At 35.6% G+C, this 26,949-nt stretch overlaps 2 long non-coding RNA genes across 2 annotated transcripts in view; one reads left to right on the forward strand and one right to left on the reverse strand.

The window, feature by feature from the left end:
• On the reverse strand, positions 1–14,033 carry LOC139359097 (uncharacterized). Its single transcript, XR_011614750.1, has 3 exons — positions 13,887–14,033; positions 247–344; positions 1–118 (listed from the first exon to the last, which is right to left on the reverse strand). It is a non-coding gene; the product is annotated as an uncharacterized lncRNA (long non-coding RNA).
• Positions 4,707–26,949, forward strand: part of LOC139359222 (uncharacterized) — a 27,566-nt gene continuing 5,323 nt past the window's right edge. Inside the window, exons 1-3 of the long non-coding RNA XR_011615137.1 lie at positions 4,707–4,987; positions 15,330–15,411; positions 19,518–19,601. This is a non-coding gene — a long non-coding RNA (uncharacterized lncRNA). The remainder of the gene's footprint in view (positions 4,988–15,329; positions 15,412–19,517; positions 19,602–26,949) is intronic.

Below are 26,949 nucleotides of genomic sequence, written 5' to 3' on the forward strand. Positions count from 1 at the left end.
TGTCACTCTGTATATTTCCAGGATGACCACAGATTCTTCTAATACATAAGACAATAGTAAAACAGTGTTGATGACTATACTTCCATATGATGATGTGGAGAATCTACCAGTGGGGATTCTGAAATACGTTAGAAGTAAAATGTGTTAGGGCATCCAGAGAAGTGTGCCTAGTTTAGGATGTTTTATGTAAGGGAGTGTAGAGATATCCCAAAGCTTAAACTTCTACCAGTATCATAACAAAACTACCTCTGTTAATGCCTTGATAATCTGTTCTTTTCCAAGTCGACTTCTCCTATATTTTCATCATGTGGCATAGTTTTGAAAGTTGTAGAGTGAAGCATAACCTGCACAACACAAAATATCTGCTCAATAAACTAAATAGACTGCTTTTTAAACTGCAATTTTCTTAACTAAGAATATAAGATACAAAACTATCATAAGAATCAAACAAGAAAAAATATATACCAAAGCACTTTTGATTTGTATATGAAATAAAAAAATCAGTGATACTATTTGTATATTTGAGTTTATTTATGTCACTGTAATTTATTTGCCAAGACATTGTTCAGTGTTAACAATGAACTTAGGTCAGTTAATTCATCATACGCCAAGCATTAGTGAAAATACTCCGAATAATTATCGTTTGTGAGTACAGTTTTGCACACACACAAAGTTTTACAACTGTTCTTGCCATTTTTTTCATTGCTATATACAGCAGACTATGTGAACTGAAGAGCTTTTATTTTTATTTCTACACTTTTATGATATCTTCAACATAACATTGAAATTAACAATCTTTTTTTCTGAATTTTTTCTCTTAAAACTCAATTTCCATCTTAAAATATTAGCAGACTAGCCTTTTTTTTTTTTTTTTTTTTTTTTGAGACGGAGTCTTGTTCTGCCGCCCAGGCTGGAGTGCAGTGGCCGAATCTTAGCAGACTAGCTGTTTTATTCCCCAATAAATAGACACATAAAAGCACTAAAAGGGAAACCCTACTTTGCTTTTGTATCGCCATCTGTTATATATCACATTTGATGTGTTAACTGATGCAAACTGTATACTGCCGAAATGAGCATTGTCTTTCCACACTTTTTAGTGAAACTTTGGCAAATTCACTGATTTTACTCAATAAGTAAGTAGGGAAGAGTGATTTATAAATCATACACATGTATGTATATTTAGTCTGTAGCTTCTCTGTGAACTAAGATAAAATAAAAAGGCAACAGTATAAAAGATCATTACTTGTTTTTAGACAATTCTGTAATAATATGAATGTAAAATGTATGATTATTTTAGTGAAAACAAAAGCACGTAAATACCAGACATTTTATTTTGTCCTGATTATTATGGCATGGGTTGTTAATAATGGTATTTGCTAAGTTTATATCCAAAATTTAGTCAATTATAATTTTGAGCATGGAATAAAAATGTAAAATATATTGTGATATAAATGTTTCATTTTTGAACATTCACATGCCTCCAAAGACAGAAAAAGCATGTGAATTGTTTCCAAATAATTATACATTTTATGTAATTGCCAAAATGGAATTAACATTTATGAACTCATTGTGGGAAATGTTGAAAAATGGTATAAACTAACCAGTTACTTTGTCCTTGAGAACTGTATAATTTATTTGTAGAGCAGATGCATGTGCAGAAAAAAGACTTACCAAGTTAAGTATAATGCAATATACCAAGAGAAACAAGTTCTCAAAAAGCTTGAGCTATATTCAAGAAAATATTCAGAAAAGCATAGTTTACTTTGGGCTTTCTGTCTTACCATTTCTTTCCTTTTCATGCTGAATTTGGACATATTGAGAAACAAACTGATTTGAGCCATAACTTATTCTTTTCCACTCCCTTTACTCCAAAAGTAGCAGAAAAGTAAAAAGAGTACGTAGTGTTATATTCTAGTTCCGCCACTTATTTGCAATTATCCTGAGGAAATCAGCTAACTTTATGGTCCTTACATCCCTTTTTCCTATTCCGTTCCTCTTTTCCATTCCTAATTCCAAAAAGGAACAAATAAAGTCCACTCATTCTGTCTCTCAAATACTTTACATGTATAAATGGAATTTCTAGTATGGTGATCTTATAACCTGGCCACTAATTTTTTTGAAATTCTTGAACATAAATGGACTTGCTACTGCTTTGACCCATGCACAACTCCAGAAATGACTTCTAAGCCTAAAAGGTAATGCAGATTTGACTTTTTTTTTTTTTTTTTTTGGTCAGAACATTGAACTATCATGAAATAAGTTCAAATACCATGACACTGCCATTCTGAAGAACTCGAATGTCGTCTGTCTGCCAGATAATTCCACCCCTCCATCCAACTCAACCAAGGTGCCAACCATCATGGTAAAGAAGTTGCCTTGGAAGTGGATACTCCAGCACTACTCCTCCAAGTTCCATGCAAACCAGGTTAGCTGAAAGTGAGACGCTGCTGTAAGAAAAGTCTGAAAATGTATAGCACTGGGTTTGTGACCACATGACAGGCAGAATGAGGTAGAGTTTTGGAGACACTGTTAACAGAAGCCTGATAGGCCCCCAGAAGGTTGTTAATGACAACTTCAAGTAAGAAAAATGTTATAAAAACTGCAGGAAAGGAGACCCTTGTAATGTGCTACACTACATTTAGCAAATGTTTACCTGCATTAAGTGGAGAGTAAAAAATATATCTGTTGAACCATCAGAAACTGCCTATGGAAAGTGAACACGTCATTGGTAGAAGCAGAACTGGCTTCTTCTGGCTGCATATTATGTGGTACAAATCTAGAGATAAGGTAAAGATGAAATTCTCTAATTTTCAGGAAAAATTTAGAGAAAATTATAAAGGTAATTAAACATGCTGTGTTCAAATATAAAGTTGTCTTTCATCTGAAATCTGTCCTAGGATAAGATTCCTTTAAAGATGCTTTAAATAAGACAGAATATTAAGATAAAATGAGAAGTACTATCAGGGTAAAGATTTAGCCAAGAGTGTGACTATAAATCCCTTAGGCATTATTATGAAAAAGATTTAAGCTTATGCATCACAAGATATTTGAGATAGAAAAAATGTTCTGAACAGTGTGCTTTGTGGTTCTTCTCTCAAACAATATGTTATTAAGAATCTTCTCGTTTTCTCACAGCAAGCTCAGAGGAAACTAAGGTAAAGAAGGGTGACTTTCAGTGAGATTTGTGTGTTTGGCTTTAGTCTAATGGGCTGAATTATATAGAAGATTATAAAACGCTCTCTGAAAACACAGCTCAGAGTAAAGGACCAGAGTAAAACATTAAAATGAAGCCCCAAACTTTGATGGGTAGAAAGGGAACTGAGAAAATTATCTGCTATAGTTGTATTTATTATGGAAAGGCAAGAATGACTAAGGCGGAGGGTTAGTTTTTCTGCCTAAAAATCATGCACAATCATTTCCAGGTAGTAAGACTGGAGTCTAATAACAATAATTTAAAAAACCCAGCTCTATCCGCTTGACTTGATTTCAGATTTGCTATGAAAAGTGAGCACCCTCCCTTTTGCTATTTTGCTTATGGGCTGTTGCAGTTATGCAATGTATTTTCTTTCATTTTATGTTCATTATGAGAGAGGCAGGTAATTTGTCTCTAGTTCATTAGTTTTCAGATAGAAGCTATACTAAAGAACAAAGACTGAGGAGTCTCATATTCATTTTGACCTGATTTCGATGAAGCAATCTAGAACTTAAGCCTGAGTCTAATGTCATAAAAGGGTTGGATTTTCGGGGGATCATGGGAGGGAGGGAGTTTACTTTCTATGCAGGAAGTGTAAGAATAATTTGTGAGCACAGAATGGGCTAACGGGCTTTAGAAAATAGGCACACGCATTGTGGCACATCCTACAGAGAGACTGAGACTATGTCACTCTGCCTTGGATGAGGGTGATTTTATGCCTGCATTGACAAACCAAGTTGAGCAGCTGGTGGTGCTATGTAATTTTCAAGCCTAGGTCATGAAATGCCACGTAGTTTCCACCTTACTCACTGTAAAACTGAGCTGAGTTGCATTCCAGCTATGCAGAGGTCATTATGCTAGACAGACTATATTAACATCTGTGAACATCAGATCCAGATGAGTTGAGCCTTCTACTCACCCACGTTAAGGCACCAAGCACTAAGTGAAAAAAGCTCTATTGGAAGTAGATCCTCCATCATCAACTCTTCCACCCTCAAATCACTAAAGCTGTCACCATCCACATTAGAACGTAACGTGACCCATGAACCTCTTCAGATTTTTTTCTTTTGTTTTTGTTTTCGAGACTGAGTCTCGCTCAGTCACTCAGGCTGGAGTGCAGTGGCGCTATCCCGGCTCACTGCAACCTCCGCCTCTCGGGTTTAAGCAATTCTCCTGCTTCAACCTCCCTAGTAGCTGGGACTACAGGAGCGGCCTGCCGGCCGTATGCCGCCAGGCTCGGCTCGGCTAAATTTTTTTTTTTGTTATTTTTTAGTAAAGACGGGGTTTCACCACGTTGCCCAGGCTGGTCTCTGGTCTCGAACTCCTGAGCTCAGGCGATCCACCGGTCTCTACCTTTCAAAGTGCTAGGATTACAGGCGTGAGCCACCGGGCCTGGCCGAACCTCTTCAAGTTTTATCAATGCTTCTCTCTATCCCGGCCCACGGGATAGTCAGAGCAGGCCCTGGAGGAGGGGGTGGGAATTTGGGGAACAAGAGATACGAAAAATGGAGACAAGACAGTGCTCTGATCAAGTCTCGTTTAGTGGCGGTAATGCAGTGCCTTATATACACTTGGAGGGGAAGGGGTTGGGCCAGAGGCGGAGATGATCTCATCGCAGAGGGCGTGACCAAGTAGGTATTGGTTTCTCTGGTCAAACGTCATGTTGCACCTGCGCTGTCAGTTGGTAATTTTCCCGGGCACGGGATGGTGCCTGTGCTACAAAGTAACAATTTTCGAGGCCGCCGGGGGAAAAACAAGTGAAGAAGAAGCAGGAAGAGCGCCATCTATTATGAGGTATTGATACAAAAGAGAAACAACAAATCTAGGGAGGAGGTAGAAGGTGGAAAGGAATAGAGCTCGGGCGTTTAATCATTAATTATTATTTGCTATGGCCGGGGCGCGCAGCTCGGGACATCTCTCAATGTTTACCATGTGGTAGCATACCTATTTCTATGTGTCAGTTTGAGTCAATCACTCACTCCCATCATCACAGCATTTCCCCTCTTTCTCCCATTAATGGTTGTGTTATAAAAAATTGAGAATGAACAAATTGCCGTCTCAGAAGCAATCTCTGGTGAAAGTACTTCTTGTTTTAATGTTAGAATGTCTCAAAGAATGTAGCACAGTTTCCTGATAAGCAAATACTTAGGCAACATGTTTAGAAATCATTCCAGAAGACTCTTCCTACACTTGGTTCCAAGCAACATGGACTCTTAACATGGAAGGAAAAAAATCATATAGCTTGACTTTCAAAGCTATAGCATCACCATTCTACAGTAAAAGCAAATTAATTCCATAGTAAGGTACACGTGTTAGGAAGATTGTATTTCACGTGTACTAGCTCCTCCAGTGATATATGAGATATGAGCAAGGCTGTGTGAGACATCCTAAAACTCTTCAATGAATTTCCGAATTATAATAGTGGAAGAAGTCTGAGAATAAGTGAAATTTAAAAATTACAAAATAATTGCTTATTGCATTAAAAAAATCACCAACTGTTCTGACATATCAGGAGCACATAGTGATTTTTTTGTTAGTGATTGCCTGTAGAAAATCTTGCAGTAGCAGTGGCAGTGATATCTATGGTGAGAATAGCCCATATTTTGGGGCCCATTTGTAGCCAGTATTTTTTGTCACAATTCTCATTCTGTTCATGAACTCATTAATCTTAAAATGGTCACCTTCTCTGGCAAATTTTTAAATAACCTATTTTGTAATGTACTTCTCCTGATAATCATACACAGTCCATGGATAGTCTTAATTTCCAAGTAATTTAAATAGGTCCACTTATTTACTTTTTCCTAAACAACTTTGACATTAGCCATCTACTTTTACCACAGGCAGGGTACCTCACAACTGGCTGGATAAGTAACCACTGCCAATATATATATATATATTTTAATATGTTGACCTCACATCAGCTCTTATTCTAGGTTAAGTGAAAGCAAGACATGTTATTTGAGACATACAATTCCAAGAATACAATGCACCAGAATATTTAGACCAAACCTCCACTGAAACAACTAAAAAAATGTGAATGGACAGTTTGAAAAATCTTCACTCCGGGTTTCAGAGATATCCCACAAATATTTGAAGAAAACAAACCATAACTGGAAATAAGAAACTGAAGGTTGAGAAAACAAAAAGAGAGGCATCACATGTTAGGAGGCTGGAATCACTGGACATGAAATTCATTTACTATTTCTGAAAAAATAAAATAAAAATTAAAGGTATTTAAAGGGCCAAGTTAACCATAAGATATAACATTAGTAACAAGGCAATGACATAAAAGAAAACATCACAAAAATTACACACAGGACAAGTTTAATGACTCATTTGACACAGTTAAAAAACAGATTTCAAACCCTAATTACACTATAAAATCTCATTTGCTATAAACTATAACATACTCATGGAAGTACTATGTCATCCTATTGATAGATTTTGCTCACACTCAAACAGGGATGAAAGTCATTGAAGATCAAATTAGACTCAGGGTCACAGAAATTCTGCCAACTTTAACATATGCCTCCCTAGGTTTCCTTAGGCATTGTCATAATGGTAAAGTGAAAAGAGCAATAATATGAGGGATATCACTGGGGAGAACTATGGCTCAGACCAGGGGGTGAAATGCACGTTTGTCTGTGCATTCCATTGGCTAAATGTAAGTGATATAGCCATTCCTAAGAGTTACAGAAATTAGAAATATTATCTAGCTCTGTGCCCAGAAGGAAAACAGAAGTGCTTTTAGATGGTTACCTTTTGATTTCTGTCAAAAGAGAAACCCTTTCCAAAGTGATTTTGAGAATTTATATTTTCCAAAGTTGGCCACAACAGTATGTTTATTCCCACGTGCACTTCTGCAATGTGACATTGCCATGCTTTCATGAAGAAACAACACTTTATTTCTCCAGGCCCTTGAACACAAGCAGGCTGTGGAGGCGGTTTAACAAGTAGAGCAGGGGGAAAGTAGGACCTGGCCAGTTCTGGGAAACTTTGATTGATCCTCAATCAATCTTGAAGCTTCACAAATTTTGAAATATTGATGCTTGAGTTGTTCTCCACTGGGACATGGCTACTATCCTGTTTGAAGTCCAAGTTGGTCGCCTTGAGAGACCACCTGTAGATACTCTGCCAGAAAGCCGCAGCTGACCTCCCAGCTGACCTGCTAGCATCAACTACCATGTCAGCGACCCTTCTTGGTGACTCTAGCTCTAGCTGCTCCTAACTGATTCTTATCTGAATAAGAATAACTTAGTTAAGCCCAGACAACCTACAAAAATACAAAAGCTAATAATAAATGATTGATTTATACTGCTACATACTGGGGTGTTTGGTATGCAAGAATAGATAACTGGAATAGAAATTGGTTTCTGGACTTGAGGTTCTATTCTAAAAAATACCCTCAACATATGACATTAGTATTAGGAACAGGCAATAGGCAAAAGCATGGATGCCTTGAGGAGACAAAAGAAATGTAAGAAAATATTTTATTGGAGGATGGAGGAAAACATGACCTATATTATACAGTATTGGAAGGTGTAACAACACAGTCTGCAACAGTTTGCAATAACATGGAAAACAGAAAATGTATTTAAGAACCTGGTGGCTCTAGTTAGGAAGATGGTCAAAATAGTAGCTCTCGTTCCATATTCTCTTTTGCAACATGCCTTTGTCACTCCTGTATTAAGATATAGATTTTGTCTGTTAACTCTCTTGAATCTGACAAGGCTCATGACTGCTTTGACCAATGAAACATGGCAGAAGTGACAATGTAATTACTCAGAGAGTAGCCTCCAATTTGCCAGTAACTTCATATTTCTGCTTCTGGAGACTCTTGTTCTTGGCATGTTCCCTCCCAGAACGCAGCTGCCATGTTTTGAGAGCCCAGTCACACAGAGACACCATGTGCAGGATCCAGTAAACAGCCCCATCCAAGGGTAAATATCAATTGTTGGTATTTTCAGCCGACCATCTGGCATGTCCAGACCAGTTGAGCATTCAAGGGATTCCAGCCTCAGATGCAATCTGTTTGCAATTTCATGAGCGACCCAAGCAAGTACCACCAGCTGTGCCAAGTTAACCTATGAAACCCTTCAAGATAATAATAAATTGCCATTTAAGCCACCAAGATGTGACATGGTTTGTTATGAATAAGGTGGGGCCACACTTGCTGCCCAGGACCCAAAGGACATAGTATCAAGTCACAGAAGATTCCTGGAATAATTCAGGTCTTGATATCTGATGGAATTTGCTCTGCTTGGCTATGAACTTGCTTTAGAACAGTGCTCCCTTTATTTTTCCCACTTTCTCCCCTTCTAAGGGGGAACGCCTACCCTTTGCCAGTCCCATCATTGTGTTTTATAAGCGGGTAACTTGTTTTTGACTTTTATAGGTCATAGATATAAAACAATTTTACCCCAAGAACATACCCAGAGTGTCACCTACCTGATCCAGATAAAATTTAGATTATTTTGAGTTGATGTTTAGATGACATTTTGGATGTAGAGTTAATACTGGAATGTGTTGGGGGGATATTGAGCTGAGGTAAATATATTTTACATGAGAGACAGATGTGAATTTTAGGGAATGATAAGGCAGACTATAATGGTCTTAATAATTCTTTCCAAAAATTCATGTCTACCCTGAATCTCGGAATTTGACCTTATTGGAAATAGGGTCTTTGCAGTTGTAATTAGTTAAGGTGAAGCCATAGAGGATTAGGTAAGCCTTAAATTCAATTATTTGGTTACATGATAAAAAGAGTACAGGAAACAGAAACACACAGAGAAAATAATATACAAAGACAGAGGCAGAGATTGGAGCACAGCCAGGAGCTAAAGAAATGGCAAGGATTTATTGGAGCCACCAGAAGCTAGGAAGAGGAAAGAAATTGTTTTTCCATACACCATTCAGAGAGAGCGTGAACCTGTGGAAACCTTGATTTCAAACCTCTAGTCTCTAGGATCATGTAAAAATAAATTTCCATTGTTTTAAATCACCCAGTTTGTGGCCATTTGTTACAGCATCACTAGGAAAGTAATACAAAGCATTATAATATTTAAGAAAAATATATTTGTCAAGCTATTTCCACTCATTTCAGTGTCAAAAAACAAGGATGATGCTAAAAGGTAATGAAAGAGTAGATTATTGCCTCTCAGGGCAGGATACGATGCCTGGTGAATGTACAGAAAAACTGTAGTAAAGTGTTGCCAAGTTCCATCCAGGAGAGGTTGTATCCTTTCTCACAAGTCAGGACAAGAAAAATACTTCCAACGGAGGTTTTTCTTTGCAAGTGGAATATCTTTGCCATCAACCGCACTCATGTTCTGTTCTTTCCCACTGCCGTGGAAAGATGACTATATGATTCCCTATATGTTAAATACATTTTTGCCTAAATTCAAACTAATATATTATAAGCAATTATATCAAATCTATTTTTAAGCTATATATTTTTAGTTAATTTAAAAACATTGTAATAAAAATCGGCTGTTTACAAGGTGTCTGTGTTAGTTAACTCTTGCCAATAATGCTTATTAATATCTCCCTCCCCCAAAGCCTACTGGCATCCAATGGTAAGCTTTTATCTTATTTTTTGTAGCTCTCTAGGCCAGCTGGTATGGTTCTGCTTCAAGTCACAGATTTGCAGGTTAGCTGAAAATTTCCGTGAACTCAACTGGCCTCAGCTCAGTTCGGCTGGGCTTGGCTTCAGGCTTCACAAATAGTGGCTATCTGGAGTATTTCTTGCCATGTTGCAGTAGCAGAAGCACAAAAGCATTAATCCAAACATCCATACATATTTCATGCTGATAGTTTCATCTCGTTGGCTAAAGCAAGTTACATGGCTTAGCAGAAATTCATGGTCTAGGAAAGTAGAAGTGTACTCCACTCACAATGAGAATGTTGCAAGTGTGCAGTTCGTACTGCTACTAATGGGGAAATGAAGAGTTGGGAATAAAATTCAATCCCCCACAATGTTAGAGATAAATGGGCTCTAGTCCACCAAGGGAATTTATTATGAGATTCCCTAGGTAGGAATCTGACTGCCACATATTTTTCAGATTCTATAAGCACAATATCAGCAGCCTGGTAGATGATTGGCACATTCTGAGAAATTGCCATATTAGAGAGTTGACATATCTTTTATGTAAAATGGAAAGGAGCCATAGCATTCCAGAGAAGTGGAAACATTGCATCAGGCTGTGCACTGGCTTTGTACTTTGTCAACCTAGCTAAGTTGGAACTACATTTTCCAGAATCCCTTTCTCTGAATACTTCTGAAGTAGGGTTTACAACATGGAAAAATTGAGCAAGATTTAGAGGCAGTAGTGAATATTTAATAGCTGGCTTCCCAGAAAATAAAAGTTCTGATTAGAATTTGCCAGTTTCTATGATGAAAAGTCTCCCGCCTTCGGCAATTTTCACCTACCACTGGCATGTTCACTGTCACAACAAATTCTGGAAATTAACATTTGGATCTTATGAACTACCATGACCCAGCTCTGTATTTCCATAAGACATGTGTGTCTTTTAGTTTTTCCTCCTACATTCCATGTTTTCTTTGAAAGTTTTGTAATGTGGTGGGTTTCAGTTTTCCTTGCTCTCTGCCATTTTATATCCAGATTTCCTTCTTGATTAAAGATCTGAAAAAAACATGAACCTAGCTTAACTGTGGTGTCTTAAATTCTAATACGCAATAGCCTTTTAGAGAATTATCTGTCAGCCCCCATAATTGCATAGTATAATCCCTATAACAAATCCTTTATTTTTTATGGCTGTCTTGGCTTCTTTGTTTAATTTCTATTAATATACTTTATTCCTCATAATATAGATGAAAGTTCTTGCCAAACTGATAACCATATACTAGCAGCCAAAGATCACATTAAATTTTTTTTTTTTTTTTTGAGATGGAGTCTTGCTCTGTCTCCCAGCCTGGAGGGCTGTGGCACGATCTTGGAGCACTGCAATCTCCGCCTGCTGAGTTCAAGCGATTCCCCTGCCTCAGCCTCCCAAGTAGTTGGAACTACAGGTGCACACCACCACACCTGGCTAATTTTTTCTATTTTAGTAGAGATGGGGTTTCACCATGTTGGCCAGGATGGCCTCGATCTCTTGACCTCATGATCCTCCCACCTCAGCCTCCCAAAGTGCTGGGATTACAGGTGTGAGCCACCATGGCTAGCCAACCATATTAATTTATTAAAAAGTCTACATCTGGAATAACAGCTATAATTGCCTGATTAACAATTAGCACTGACAGATTTAGAAGTTAAAAATCTTACTCCTGAGGGTTTCAAGTGGTTGATGCAAGAATACACAAGGTAAATAGCAAAAGATTCAATGTATTTTATTTAGCACCACAACCAAAGTAATTCTAATTATATTAGGATTCTTCAAGGAGCTGCTGCATTTAACTTTTTCTACTATAGAGGTAACAAATATATCTAGGTAAAGGATTTCACTATTAAACTACATTTGCCATCTGTTCTCCACAGTCTACCTCATGGACAGCTGTGGTATCCACATTTCTGTGTGATTCAAGTAAGTTCGGAACTAAATATTCCCTTAATATATTTAGTTATTTTGCTTGGTCTAAAAGGTACAGTCTCCTATATTAATAATAATAGCACACTTTGGGCAAGGACAAGAGGATAGTTTAAATATGCACTTGTGATTTTATAGCAGAAATATTCCTCAAAGGTACTTACATTTAAGGGACTCAGTCTGTGAAGCAACTGAAGCCTGAAAATTACAGTTGGAATTATTTCACAGAGTGTCTCAAATCATAGTTATGTTCACAAGAACAAATTTTCCTTTCTTTTGCCTTTTATTGCTAGTGGCGTGTTCATATAAATTATTTATCCACATCTAGAGATTTCTGAGGTTGAGACTTCTTTTGTATCTATCATTACTGAGTATTTCTAGCTGCCTATGACAGTTAAAATTACTCAATATTTGTTGGTGATTGCATGATTCCATCTGTTCTCTGCTTTCACTATGCTATACACTTATTGATATCAAAAGCACCTGTTAGATTGCATAATAATAAACAAGGATGAACTCTAGAAGGCCTTCTTAGTTTCGTCTTATAAGTAAGAAAATCTTCATGAACTGCTGAATATGTTTAGGGGAAACTGGAAGTTTGGATGTTTCCAAGTCTCATTGTAAGGTACCCTCACTCCAATTTCATATCATGGATTAGTATGCCCATTCTGTAACATGAACTAGCATATCACTGTCTTTTATTCTATTACCACACTACTGGGTCATCTACATGCTCCTGGCCACCTGATCTGAGCAATCATTCTCTGGAAACAATTTTTGCATGCTTAGAATTGATCTCAAGTAACAATAATTAAAATGCCTACTGTAAGCAAAACGAGCTTTTTGAAATTATGTAAATTATATCACGTAATTTAATGGGGAAACAATCTATTCTTAAAGAGGAAATGAGCTTTTATGCAGAATTTAGTGAAGTCTTTTTAGTATACCACTGTAGATATAGACTATTCACTTTTTCAGTCCTGTGTACCTTACCTTAAATTGAAAGGATAGAGCACCTATTTAGCCTAGCTTTGTCAGATGCACAACATTTGGCAGAGTTTTCTGACAGGCTGATTAATGTTGCAATAAGGAATATATCCAATGAAAGTATGACTGCTCTCAAACCAAGACAGGAGTCATTACTAAAATTAAATAAATGGATGCCAAATGGGTAAAAACAAAAGCTGTCTACTATATAACCTAAAGATGGTGTCATAACGAGAGTAAAATCTTAGAAATAAGAATCTAATAGTGGCAGGAGGCTTAGCATGACTGACTCCATTTTGCCTTTGACCCCTCCAGCTGTGGAATATCCTTTATGTTAAAAGCTTCTGCTTACCTTTGCATGTAGACCAGCTAATTATAGGAGGGATTGAGCTTGTAGTTCAACTTTAGGGGAAAAATGATAATAGTGCCTTTCTCAAACCTCATTCTCAAGGAGATAAGGAAGTGTATACAGAATTAATAGCATTTTATTCAAGGTTAATAGAAACATCATGACCTGACCTACTTCATCTGAACCACAGTCAACTGACCGAAAACAAAGAAGTTTCACAACCCCCTCAGACCCTCCCTGACCCCCAAATTACTGTGGTCATCATTACATCTTTACCTCATCACCCATTTTTTCCCCTTCCCTTAACATAAAAATGAGCCTGAAGTTTATGTTAATTTAAGATGGTTCTTTAGGATGCTGGTCCATCATCTTCTTGGTTTGTTAGCTTTCCAAATAAAGTTTCTTTCCTTGCCCCAACACCCTGTCTCTTAATTAACTGGCTGTCATGTGGCAAGTTGTATGAGCTTGGACTTGGTTACAAGGAGACAGGTTTTTTAAAATACACACATGTATGCATTTTGCATGTATGCACACATGTATGCAGAGAGACACTTCACTTCTCTGAGCCTCAGTTTTCTTATTTTTGAAATAAAATTGTTAGAATAGTTTTGTTTTTAAAGATAATTTTTGTTATAAATTTTACTGTTTTATTTTTCAATTCTTAACAAATCTGATGGAGTCATATTATGACTCAATTTACTATTAGTTACTTATTTTTCAACTTCAGCAGATATGCCCAGTCACTATTTTACAGAGATGTTTCTGAACTATATAACTAGATTATAAGCTCTGATTACATATGAATGTACTTACCTTTTTTAATGGTAGATTCATTGAAAAAAGAGTGAAGGTCAATCCTAGGAAATATTTAAATAAAAAACATGTTTCTCAGTATCCTCTTAATAATCTTGGTAGCCCTTAGAAATCTTCTTTTGATGCTTTTCATCTTCCCAGTCTATTTCCCTCCAGACATTGGCAAATATGACCTGAAAGATAATAAAACATATTCTGGATATTTTTATACTCGTCATATCCAGCATCTACACTTTGCTAAAAATTTTATTACTTCTTCCTAATTGATAAGTAATAATCAAACTTCTGGATGCTAGATTTTCTGGGATATTCCTGTCATGCATGCTCTTCTAAATTTTTTTCCATTTTCCTAAGCAATAGGAAACTAGAATCATGTTTCTAGACATGGTTCAAAACAGAGCAAAACTCTGGTTTGAATTTTGTCAAAATAATGCAGTCACATGACATTTGGGAGGTGGAGAAGAAATAAACTTCTCCTCTGGTCTGAAGGGTAGATGTGTGGACATATGACACAATTGATGTTTGTATGATTTTCCAGTAAAGCTCCTGTGAATCAACACTTATCATTGCTGGGGTGCTAAAGGCACCTTAGATTGCTGATAACAATTTATTGTGCTTCTGCTACTTTTTGATTTCTCAAAAACAATAGTCACCAGACTAGAAGGTTATGCTTGTTTCAGGTGTTTTTCTGATGACACATCTGAAGATCCGTATGTAGGTCAAAAATCAATGATAAAAGCTAAAATAGGAATGTCTGATTTATCTATAACTGATAAATCTGAGACTCAGGAAAACTTGACTCCTTTGACACATGAATAAAACAAATAAATACGGCAAGACTCTTCTGCTTTTGTCAGCACCAAATATATGTTACTGGCTTTTTTGGCTGCTTCTTGATAGTCTCCTCTCTTGCTTTCAAAATATAATCCCCTTCATCCCTTAAGCTTTGAGCTGAGGTTTAGATCAAAGACACTTATATCTTCTCTTTTCAGTCTGTGTGATAAGATTGATTTTTAAAAACATTTTTTAAATGTGTTTTATAACAACTGATATATTACTGTTAACTCTTAATTCAACCACTTTGATACACTGCCTATTGCTTTTATACTTTTAAAGTGTTTCTACTGGAGTTGGATTCTACTCACAAAATAATGATCAAGAGGAGCATATTTTGCTTGTTGCCTGCATTTTAGCCATCCAGGTTACCTACAGTATAGTTATATGACATAGATTCACTGTCAACCTAAATAACCAACAAAGAGAGGCTCTCTAAAAGAAAATGATATTCAGGTATAGGATATTGCAACGGAAATACGCATGTTACAGTAAACTATGTGCATATTCAGGAGGTAAAAGGAGACAAAGACTTTTAAAGAATAAGGAGGATTACATACTTATTCTGAAATAATTACCTTTGTATTGTTTGATTTATTCTGAAATAAGGATCAAACAGAAGAGTGATGCCAATCTGAGGTTGGACCACCAGTTGCTGGGCAGATGTCCTCAGAAGTATTTTTTGTAAAAGGTTTGTGATGATTTTTGTGCAAGTTTATGCTTTTCTTGGCTCTTTTGTGATTATTTCTGTTATCAGACATTTATGCATGACAATTCTTCTCTTCGTGGGTCTCTGTGGCTCTATTTGACAGTTTTTATAATACAAGTGATTCCATTTTAATTCTCACAATTTTTACTTCGCAACAAACTGTGGAATTATATTTACAGAAATAATTGAAGCCACAATATGCTGCTTTTTATCTTAATTATTTTTTACTTTATAATATATTTTTAAAGATTTTGTCTTTAATTGAATGAAATGTTTTGATTTCTAACTAAAATAAATAATCATAAATATTATTGCCTCCTATATTTTCTGGAATAAGCTTTTGAGAGCTATTGTACAGCATAATGATTATAGTTAATAATAATTGTGTATTTCAAAATTGCTAAAAGACTAAATTTTAAATCTTCTCATCACAAAAAATTATAGCCTGTAAAATTATGGATATGTTAATTACTTGATTTAATCATTCTTCAATGTATACATATACTAAAATTTCACATTGTACCCATAAATATATACAATTACTATATGTCAATTTGAAATAAAAATAAAGTAAAATGAAATAATTTTCTAGGGAAGATTGTATATCATTCTTTCTCATAAAAGACCCCCTACTAGGTTGCAATCATGTCCATTTGAATGAGACCTTGACATGGTCCTTCATGCTTTTGTTATTTCAAGCTTAAATTACTGCAGTTTCCGGCTGGCTTCTGGCCCAAGAGAAAACTGCATCAACTCCAGCTGGTGTAGGATGTTGCTGTGAAATTCATCTTGCAAAAAAAATCAGTCTGAACATATTTTCATGCCCCTTTCTAAATTTTATCCAAATAATAGATCACATAATATATTAATTTGAAAATAATTTCTTTTGCTGTAAAATGTTTAGTGACATTGGCTCACAGAGTATTACTCTTTGCTCCAGTGTTTTTTTAAAAAAAGGACTCTGAAGCGAACTTTCCGTTAACCTCAAGGTTAGCTTATAATCATCTCCTAATAAAAGCCTTGTAAAGTTGCTTTGCACCTTTATTTATAGAATTCTTCAATAAAGTGTGTTTTGTTATTTTATAGATATAGATACATCTTTCTTCACAAAGTTTTATCTTCAGCTTTTGTAAATATAAAAAAATTAAAAATTGTTTCAAGGTTATAGCTCTTACATTAACAATGTTTTTTAAATTGTCAGAAAGTATGTTACATAAAACTGTGACTGCAATATTATTACACAGTGCAATGTATCTTCTATATTTAAGTGTTTGGTTTAATGGCCAAAAAGCAGATCAAATTTTCTGATTTTCATTTGAGAACTGGTTCATTTCTGTGAGCAGAACATGCTTCAGGTAAGCTTAATACCACAGTATTGCTCTTCAGGAAAAAAAAATGTGTATATATATATATATATATATATATATATATATATATATATATGCATGCTAGGGTTACATGGATTTATAGGATAGTATTGGGGCCTTCATAACATTTATAATTTAGGAAAGTAGGTGAAAAGTTTACCCTATTGTAACATAAAGTAATTTGCTGTCTGTGCTATAAAATACTGTACACACAATATAACACAAGAGAGGAGAAAGATGAAAGTCAGTGCAGATTATACGCAGGATTTGGCTGAATCTTAGAAGATGGGAAATTTTTATAGGCCAGAAAAACAGTGGGGGAAAGGCCACAGAATGAGGGAACAATGCCATGGGTAAAGAAACAGAGAAAGAAATATCTGAGAAATAGGGAGTCACACAGTTTAACTTTCCTCTTGAAAGTGAGAAAGAAAAAATATCATTTGTAGTAAAAATAATAATATAAAATCCCTTGAAAATCTGCTCAAATAAATTCAGAGAAAGTTTGTGAAGAGGGTGGTGGTATAATTACTATAAGGTCCTAAAAGAGTAAATTATTGATGAATGAGTAATAACAAAAGCATGAGTTAGAGCAAGCACAGTACAAAAGGACAAGAATAAAAATAAAACAGCAATAGCCTACATATTTAGAGGTACATACTTTTTGAGGGACACTAATGTACACACATTAAGGATTTTCTATAAAATTTTAAGTAATAATATTTGTTATTAGAAATCATTGTTACCCCTATTTTATTAGATGGTCAAACTGAACATCAGAAAGCATTACCAATACCTGGCCCACCTTCACTTACCTTAATAATAAGTCTCAGGACCTGCAGTTAAATTCAGGCCAGTCTAACTTTGTCTAAATATGTCTATGAAATCATTCTCTGTCTAAATTCAAAAAGATATATAATAAATTCCTGTACTTTTTCTTGGAAATTATTATTCTTTCTCTTTAAAATATTGTTGTGTTAATAATACGTTCTTTATGTCACGTTACTATTTTTAGGTACTAAGTGGAAAACAAATTCCAGGGCACTGAAGAACACTTAAACACTTAAGGTCTGGGTACATCACTCAGCTTATAGCTCTCAGCACTGGGCAGGAAAAAAAAATAAAAAGTCTTTATAATTCCAAGACGTTTAAAAATACCTATCAATCCTTCTTTTTATAAGATATATTATAATCTCATACACTTCTCTGTCCATGTTAGTAGTCTGCATTTTAAGGACAGTTACAAACATACTATTTATCTACCATCATAGAATATGATTTTATACACAATTACATTCACGCATCTTCATACCTATAAAATGTTTATTTTGTATTTTACTTTTTCAGGACTCAGACCTCTGGTTACATTCAACACATGAAATAATTTCTTCTCCTACTTTTAGCTGCTAATAAGTCCCTGAGTTGGCGGGTAAGGATTCCACATAATTTATAGATTAAAGCTTGAGGAAGCGTTGCAGTACAAATCTTATTTAGCAGAACCAATGAGATATTGACCACTTCCTCCATGTTGCCCAGTGCTTTTATTTTGTACCCTACCTGGTGATAATGCTAACAATCAGGGATATCATCCCCCAACTAGCAAATCCCATCATAAAGAAAACTCTGTATTTAGTGGTCAGGTCAACTCAATATCTGCAAGGCAAAGAGCATCATTGATATAGAACAATTTGAGAGTGTGTTACTTTTTAATAAAAAAATTTGTTTCTAATAAATTGCTAATGCATTCAATTACTAGAAAATGTCAACTAAAATTACCAAATTACTAACATGTGAAAATTCTTGGTAATTTAATTATTTGTTAGCTAATGTTAAATAGTTTTATAGCACTTCGTTTTTTGATAAAGAGCAAGTTTCTTTTCATGGGAAATTATTTATATGTATTTAAATTCTACTATAATTAAAGATATTTTTAAATAAGAAATTTTGTAATGGAATTATTTTCTGTTCATAAATTAGTAGCACTGTTTTAAAGAGAGAAATTTATTCAACATAAAATAGGTTTTATTAATTTTTTATACTCTAAAATACATTTTCATTAGTTTTGTTTTGTTTGTTTGTTTAAGTGGGTATGTTACAGTAGGTAGCTCGTCAGAAGTTAGGGGGGCAGGAGAGCCTCCCCCCAACCACGTGCCACCAGGAATGTCAGGCAACCATCAGGTGATGATCAGATGGTTGTGAAACTGTCGCTCTAAAATAATAATTGGTGGCAACCAGTGCCAGAGAAAGGCAGTTTTCTAATAGATAGAAACACCTGAGGTTGGTGATCAGCGGTTTTCCGATGAGATCTCAGAAGTTAGGTGAGTGAACTTGAGCATGCACACTAAGAGGCAACATGGCAGACTTTAACTGGTATATGACCTTCCTCTAGAAACTGGACTAGTAAGGGAAAAACACCTGGAGTGAGCATGTGTACAATATCAGTAAACACAATGCGCATGCGGCCCCTCCCAAGTGCTAGCAGGCGACTGTGCATGCAAACAGCCTGCCCCAAAGGAAGAATCCAGGGATGTAACCCTCCGGAAGCACGCCAATGTATAAAATCCAAGTCAAAAGTCAACAGGTGCACTTGACCCTCTCAAGTCATCCATTTGGCCTTCTTCCAAGTGTACTTCCATTCATTGCTGTTCTAATACTTTTTAATAAATTTCCACTCCTGCTCTAACATTAGCCTCGGTCTCTCACTTTTCTTATGCCCCTCTGTAGAATTCGTTCCTCTGAGAAAGCAAGAAGGAATTCGACCGTCCTACGCATTGCTGCAGACACCTGTGGATAAGCCACTGCTAATAGGTACTTTTATAACGTTAACACAAACATCATAAGGCCATTAAGCTGACACGCTCCAGCACCCTGCTGAGCTCCTACATAAGCAAACCAAAGTGCAACTCAACGGAGACAGTAAAAAACATAAGCTTAACCAGTCAGAAGCCACCAAACTAACCTCTAACTAGAGACTTTGGACTTTAACCACTCAGATGTATTTTTTTTTTGTCTTGCACCGTGAACGCGTTGTAAAATTTTCCCTTTGCATTCTCTCAGAAGAGCCCAAATGCTTACCATCTGGCCCTGCACAATTCGTGAGCTTTCTGCTCAAACTCTAAAATTTTAATGTGCCTAAGTTTATCTTTTAGCAAGAACAGCTAAGGACTTCTCATTAGTGCCATTTATGCTGTCTACTTTTCAACCTAGTAAAGACTGTACTTAAATTTTAAAATGTGACATTATTGAAATTTAGACATGTACATTTGTTGCAATAATGTAAACAATGTAGGACTGTGAGAAACACATATACCTATTTTGTTTGTTTGTTTCTCTGAGTTTATTACTCTCCATGCCGAACAATAATTCTAGACTACTCTGATATAAACTCAATTTGCATCGTTACTCCTCTTAAAATTTTTCCATTCTTATTTAGGTTATTTATAAAAACATCTAACTTTATAAATCCAGGCAGTATAAAAGTCGTTTACTGAAAATTCATTTCACTATGTGCATTTATGGGGCAGAGAGGAGTATAATGAAACTCACAACATTGGAATTTTGTGACTAGAGTTTACTTTTTTCCCATTAGTTTTATATAAGAAAAAAAAATTAATGAAAGGAAAATAAAGTCACATGAGGAATATTTCACATACCTGAGGGAACATTCAAATTCAAGTAATTCCTTCTTATTAAGTGCAAATATAATGTTAACCAAGCTTATCTATTCATTAGAAAAAGTCCTAGAGAACCTCTACTTAACCATGCTTTGTTAGCAATTCTTTGGAACTGCTAACTGCTTTGGAACAATTCTTTGGAATAGACAAATATACTGTTGACAACAGCTCATTGTCTCAAAAATTCCATAATTTAAGTTACATTTAAAATTCAGACTGTCTGACCTATGTTCTAATTTGGAATTTTTAGCTGACTATAAGTGGGTGGCTAAACTGAAAATTTCTGTTACAAATACAGTTGCCACTTATTGGCAATTAAACATCTCTCTTGCTGATGTTTTAAGCAGGATTATTCCTGAGTTTAGCTCCTGACCTCCCTTTTTTTGGAGGATTGTCTTCAGAAAACTTGAAAATTATTAATCTGCTGCTTTGAGACATATATATCTTTTGTAAAAAACCTCTTGCCAGTTTTACAACCCAAAATTGTCTTTCTCAAGAACCTGGTAGCAGTCCCTTTGAATTGTAATCATGAAGGAAGATAAATCCTCTATTTCCTAGCCTCTGTGGGAAGGGTAAGAGCCTAACTTCTGTCAAGTACACATCAGCAAACACAGATGGCTTAATGACAGGGAAGAAATAACTGCAAACTCAGAAAATAACTCAATATACACCACATATCCTATGGAGCGGTTTCCCCTCAAACATTTTCCAGTACTTTTTCACTAGTTCATTCCAACTTTGCAAAGTATGCGTCCAACAAAAGTCTGATATCCAAAATCTATTATGAAATTAAACAAATCAATGGGTGAAAAACCAACAGCCCCATTGAAAAACGTGCAAAGAACATGAACAGACACTTCTAAAAGAAGACATACATGTGGCCAACAAGCATATGAAAAAATGCTCAATCTCACTAATTATTAGGAAAATGCAAACCAAAACCACAATGAGATATCACCTCATACCAATCAGAATGGCTATTACTAAAACGTCAAAAATTAATAGATACTGGATATGATGTTCTGAACCCTGACACAATCTGATATCAAGTGAAGGATTACAATTTTTTACAAAGGGGAAGTACTGGGCTTAGGGTTAGTATAGTACAACCATCATGTAACTACAAACTCAAGAATGAGTTTAACAAAAGGAATTTGTAGAAATGCTCTGGCTGGGTGCAGTGGCTCATGCCTGTAATCCCAGCACTTTGGGAGGCTGAGGCAGGTGGATCACGAGGTCAGGAGATCGAGATCATCCTGGGTAACACAGTGAAACCCCGTCTCTACTAAAAAAAAAAATACAAAAACTAGCCAGGCGAGGTGGCGGGTGCCTGTAGTCCCAGCTGCTTGGGAGGCTGAGGCAGGAGAATGGTGTGAACCTGAGAGGCGGAGCTTGCAGTGAGCTGAGATCGAGCCACTGCACTCCAGACTGGGCAACAAAGCGAGACTCCGTCTCAAAAAAAAAAAAAAAAAAAAAAGAAAAGTAAAGAAATACTCAGCCTATGAATGATGCAGTGGTGACTTCCGGCTGGGACCTGGGTCAAGGATGTTGGGATAAACCTGATGATAGCAAGCAGCACTAGCATTGGTCCTTCCAGGAGATTACAGGTAGTAGCAATGCTTCAGATAGGATGACCCAAGTAGACTAAGACTCTATCTCTACAAAAAGAAAAATATCTGGTTTTCAAGAAAGTGAGGAAGAGATATATTATTTATTGCTTTATTCATAATGCCCAGCACAGTACCTGATAAACCCTCAGCAAACGTTGCATTGAAGGGAATCAACTTGAATCTTTGGCTGTTTCTCAGTGTGAGATGGAGAAAGTAACCTGAAATCTGTGAACCTCAGTTACTTTCCTTATAATGTGAGCATATAATGCATGTGAACCTGCCTGGCAAAATTTAAAGCAAATCATAAATGAACGAAGTGAAATATGAAGCTGCTTTTGTGATCATCTAAAATATTTCTAGACATTAATCTTCTCATTATTAAAGAGCAGTGCCAATTTCTCAGTAACATACTTATATTCAATAAATTAGATCATCCAAGTTATGTGAATATATATTACTCATAAAACTCCTTAATTTATCCAAGAAAAACGTAGGGCACATTTTTATTTTTCTTTAGTTATCCTCTTTGCGTACAATCTTCCACTTCACACATTACAGTGCCATGCCTGAAGGCTTTAACCTTGTATGTAAAACCTGCCTCTACTTGTATCTTCTTCTCTCTTCTATGCTACACTTAGACCAGCAGATGTAGTAACCTACCTCTGTGCTGAGTCATCCTCACTTCCCTGGATTACCATATTCCTTCTTACCTGTTAGCATTTGAGTGTGCTATCAGTTTAGAATTCCCTCTCTGATCTCTTGTGACTTACATCTTTGTACTATTTCAGGCGAAAACTGTTTGCCTTATGACCATCTCATAGAGCCTCCCATGAGCTTTGTGTGTTGCAAAGTATTTGTGGAGGGAATGTAAATATGGAAACAGCCATTGAGAACACCTAAAATAAGTTCACATATGGTAACATGACATAATTTTATATCTAACATTAACTAACTGTATAGATACATTTTTAATCTTTATATATCTAACTCTATCTTCATTCCTTAGAAAATATACAGCGACCAGACTGTCTTTATTTTCTAGATCAGTATTTCTCATACAGTATTTCATAGGATATTACAGGCATTAACATAAAAAATCTAGTCTTATATATGTTTGGTGAAGGCTGCGTCAAACGAACTTTTTTTAAAACTCCAGATAATATATGTGATGTACTTTGGGAACGCTGAGATAGTTCTTCATTAAGCAGTGTTTCTCAAACCTTTTTGAACACATGATCATGTATGTAGAAATAATACCTTGTAGATGTACTGATGTAGACCTACCGATTTGCCTTTATAGACAAAAGAAGCAAAATGTTTTCAGTAGTTTTGCCCTGAGAAATATTTCCCCAATAACGTCACCTCTTCAAAGATATGCCAATGCATAAAAGTCTAGTTGGAGTTTAGTGTAGAGCCCTTGGATTAATTTTTTTCTGTTAAAGTATCATTGCATAAGACAGTGACTCTAGTTTATGCCTTACTAATTACACATATTCGATGTTAAATCTTTCTCTGAAAGTTAACGTTGAAAATTATTAGAAGAGTTAAGAAAACTTTAAGCATTTGAGATGCAGTTATTCTAATAACAACAACAATTGTCTGGTAAAAAGAAGGGTCAAAGAGCACTACTTGAACATTTTTCTAAGTGTCGAAATGTTACAACAGTGGAAAATTGCAAGGGAACTAGCTAGTGTTGCCATCAAACCTTCCTAAGAAAGTGCTATTTGTAATCTGCCTCAAGAATGAACTCATTTGGAGTTAACCATTATCCAAAATCTATTTACAAGTTAAGGGCTCTCTAAGCCTCCAGCTATGGAATCATGACAGTATAATAGATGGTGTGCATTGCCTTTGGAAAAATGAAGGTTACTTACCTATAAACCTGTTTTTCTGACTATGTATCATTACATTTCAGCCATTAGAAAGTCACTCACTGCCCAGAGCAGTTAGCTTGCTGATTGGTTTCTGATTATTATATTTCCGTGGGAATACTGATTGATAGTTAGCATTTTTTTTTCTTCTCGCAAGATGCCTGCAGAAAGATTTGTATGCTACGGGTATTTTTTGTTGTTATCTTCTGCCAGAAGGGGGAGTTTGGTAGTTTTCTTTCAAATATACTCCTTTGCCAGGAGACCCTAATTCCAATTGCAGTGGCAATGATAATTAATACGTTATAAGAAAGAATTCCTGAGTGCGCTTCTAACAGGCCTCACATGTAGCATGGCAGAAGATTCACATTTTCACAGAAATGTTCTGACAAGTTTGGCACTATCATTGAAATAAGGATGATAAATAAAACATATCTTAGGTTAACTACTTTAAACACAAGTATCATTTCTCTTCTTCCAAAAAATACCACAGAAGACTTTTGAAATTAAAGGCTGTGTCCTTTGGTCAAAAGGATTAATAAGTGGGACTACTGAATGATATTTTTTCTGGCAAATCAAAGAAATACCACATAAGATAGCATAGGCAACTAAAACATGGAATTTGAAAGTCAGTAGGAATTCAGCTCTGTCTGATATGCTTTAAATCTGTCTACATAAAGTCCCTATATTTGCCTGATTATTGCTATACTAATTTGAGTTAAGATAGTGTCACTTCCATACACCTACTTAAAACATTTTTATTATTTATTTATTTATTTATTTATTATTATACTTTAAGTTCTAGGGTACATGTGCACAACGTGCAGGTTTGTTACATACATATACATGTGCCATGTTGGTGTGCTGCACCCGTTAACTTATTTACATTAGGTATATCTCCTAATGCTATCCCTCCCTTCTTCCCCCTCTCCACAATAGGCCCCAGTGTGTGATGTTCCCCTTCCTGGGTCCAAGTGATCTCATTGTTCAATTTCCACCTATAAGTGAGAACATGTGGTGTTTGGTTTTCTGTTCTTGTGATAGTTTGCTGCGAATGATGGTTTCCAGCTCCATCTGTGTCCCTACAAAGAACACGAACTCATCCTTTTTTATGGCTGCATAATATTCCATGGTGTATATGTGCCACATTTTCTTAATCCAGGCTGTCACTGATGGAAATTTGGGTTGATTCCAAGTCTTTGCGATTGTGAAGAGTGCTGCAATAAACATACGTGTGCATATTTTTATTTTTAAATTTATTTTTAGAGACAGGGTCTTGCTCTGTTGCTGAAGTGCAGTGCTGGATTGCAGTGGCACAATCATAGCTCACCACGGCGTGAAATTCTGGCTGCAAACAATCTTCCCACCTTCCTAGCAGCAGGAACTACAAGTGCAAGCCACTGTACTTGGCAATTATGTAACTGACCAAAGAAAGGTATATATTTATTATGTACACTATGTTGTTTTTAAATATGTATACATTGTAGATGGCAAAATTGAGCTAATTAACACACATGACCTCAAATACTTATTTTTTGTGGTGTGATAACATGGATAAACCTGAAGGATATTATGTGGAATGAAATAAGCCAGGTGCAGAAAGAAAAAATACTGCATGATCTCATTAATATGTGGAATCTCAAAAAGTTAAATCCATAGAATTAGAGATGGTGCTTACCAGGGCCCATGGTGGAGGGGAGTTGGGGAGATGCTGGTCAAAGGGTAAAAAATATCAGTTTGAAGAAATAAGTTCAGTAGATCTATTGTACAAGTGGTGTCTATAGTTGATAATAGTGCTTGTATTCTTAAAATTGCTAAGAAAGTAGATTTTAAGTGTTCTATCCACAGATTTGTTTTTCAAATGAAAATACAAAAGCAAAAAGTAATAAAATACACACTCAGCTTTGTGTGACTTCATTTTTCAAATTCCTTTGTTTAGTAATAACTGATAAGCTAGAAAATGGAGCATTGGATGTGAGATTTGACATAAATAACTCAAATCATAGGTCAGGGAAGATAACAACTGTGGTGTGTTTAAGTGAGAAGCTGTAAAATGAAGGGGACTCATGGGAAATGGACAGCTATGGAGACCATGTGTTAAAAGAGAATTTGTAATGAAAGTAAAGAGGGAAAAAAGATACACTTCTCCCACTTCACAGTCTTGCATAGGAACAATGAATTTCCAACACACTTCTCAAAATTCAACAATTATCATTCACTGACAGGACATCTTTGTCATCAGTTTCCTGAATATAACTAATAAAAAATCAGTCATGTTTTTGTGCCCTATCGGCAATAAAGATGACATTTCTCTTGTCTTTTCTGAAAGGTTACCTTGCTCTTCATATTTTTAGCTGTTGAAAGACAATATAATTCTAGCATAAAAGGACGAGTTTAGAGTTTTATGGAAAATAGTTAAGAGTTGTTGCTTTATCCTTAACTTAATGATTTCTTGCCTAAATAAAGTAAAATTAGTATATTCCATTTTAATAGTAGATAATCAATTACTTCTTTAAGCAATGAATTTAGTTTTAGAAAATATTTAAAGTGCTGATAATCTAATAGATGCAAAATTAGAACTAATTGAGCTAACTTAATTGCAGATGATGATGTTTCTGAGTTTTAGTTTTAGAAAAGTGAGGAAAAATCATACAAAACCTGCAATTTTACCCTTTTAATATAGGGTAGCTGTAAGACAAAAGCCATTCTAAGAATGACTAAGCTTTGTGTTAACCAGTAGTGAACCAAAGCACAGTGATTTCTTAAATAATTTAATTCATATTTCTGGGTTATTAATATTGTTTCAGGAAATATTGAAGGACAAAGCGATGACTTAAACACATGTATTCTGTTCTCAGGGGACCTAAAGTTTACGGAAAACAAAAAGTAAAATAGCAAAATCTAACTAATAGTTGGAAAATATGGTAATGTGGTAAATGATATGTAAAATTGTTACAAGGTGTTATTAGAACATTTACCGAAGGACTTAATCTATTCTACAGTG

This window comes from Macaca nemestrina, chromosome 16 (genome assembly GCF_043159975.1).
Source record: "Macaca nemestrina isolate mMacNem1 chromosome 16, mMacNem.hap1, whole genome shotgun sequence".
Lineage (NCBI taxonomy): Eukaryota > Metazoa > Chordata > Mammalia > Primates > Cercopithecidae > Macaca > Macaca nemestrina.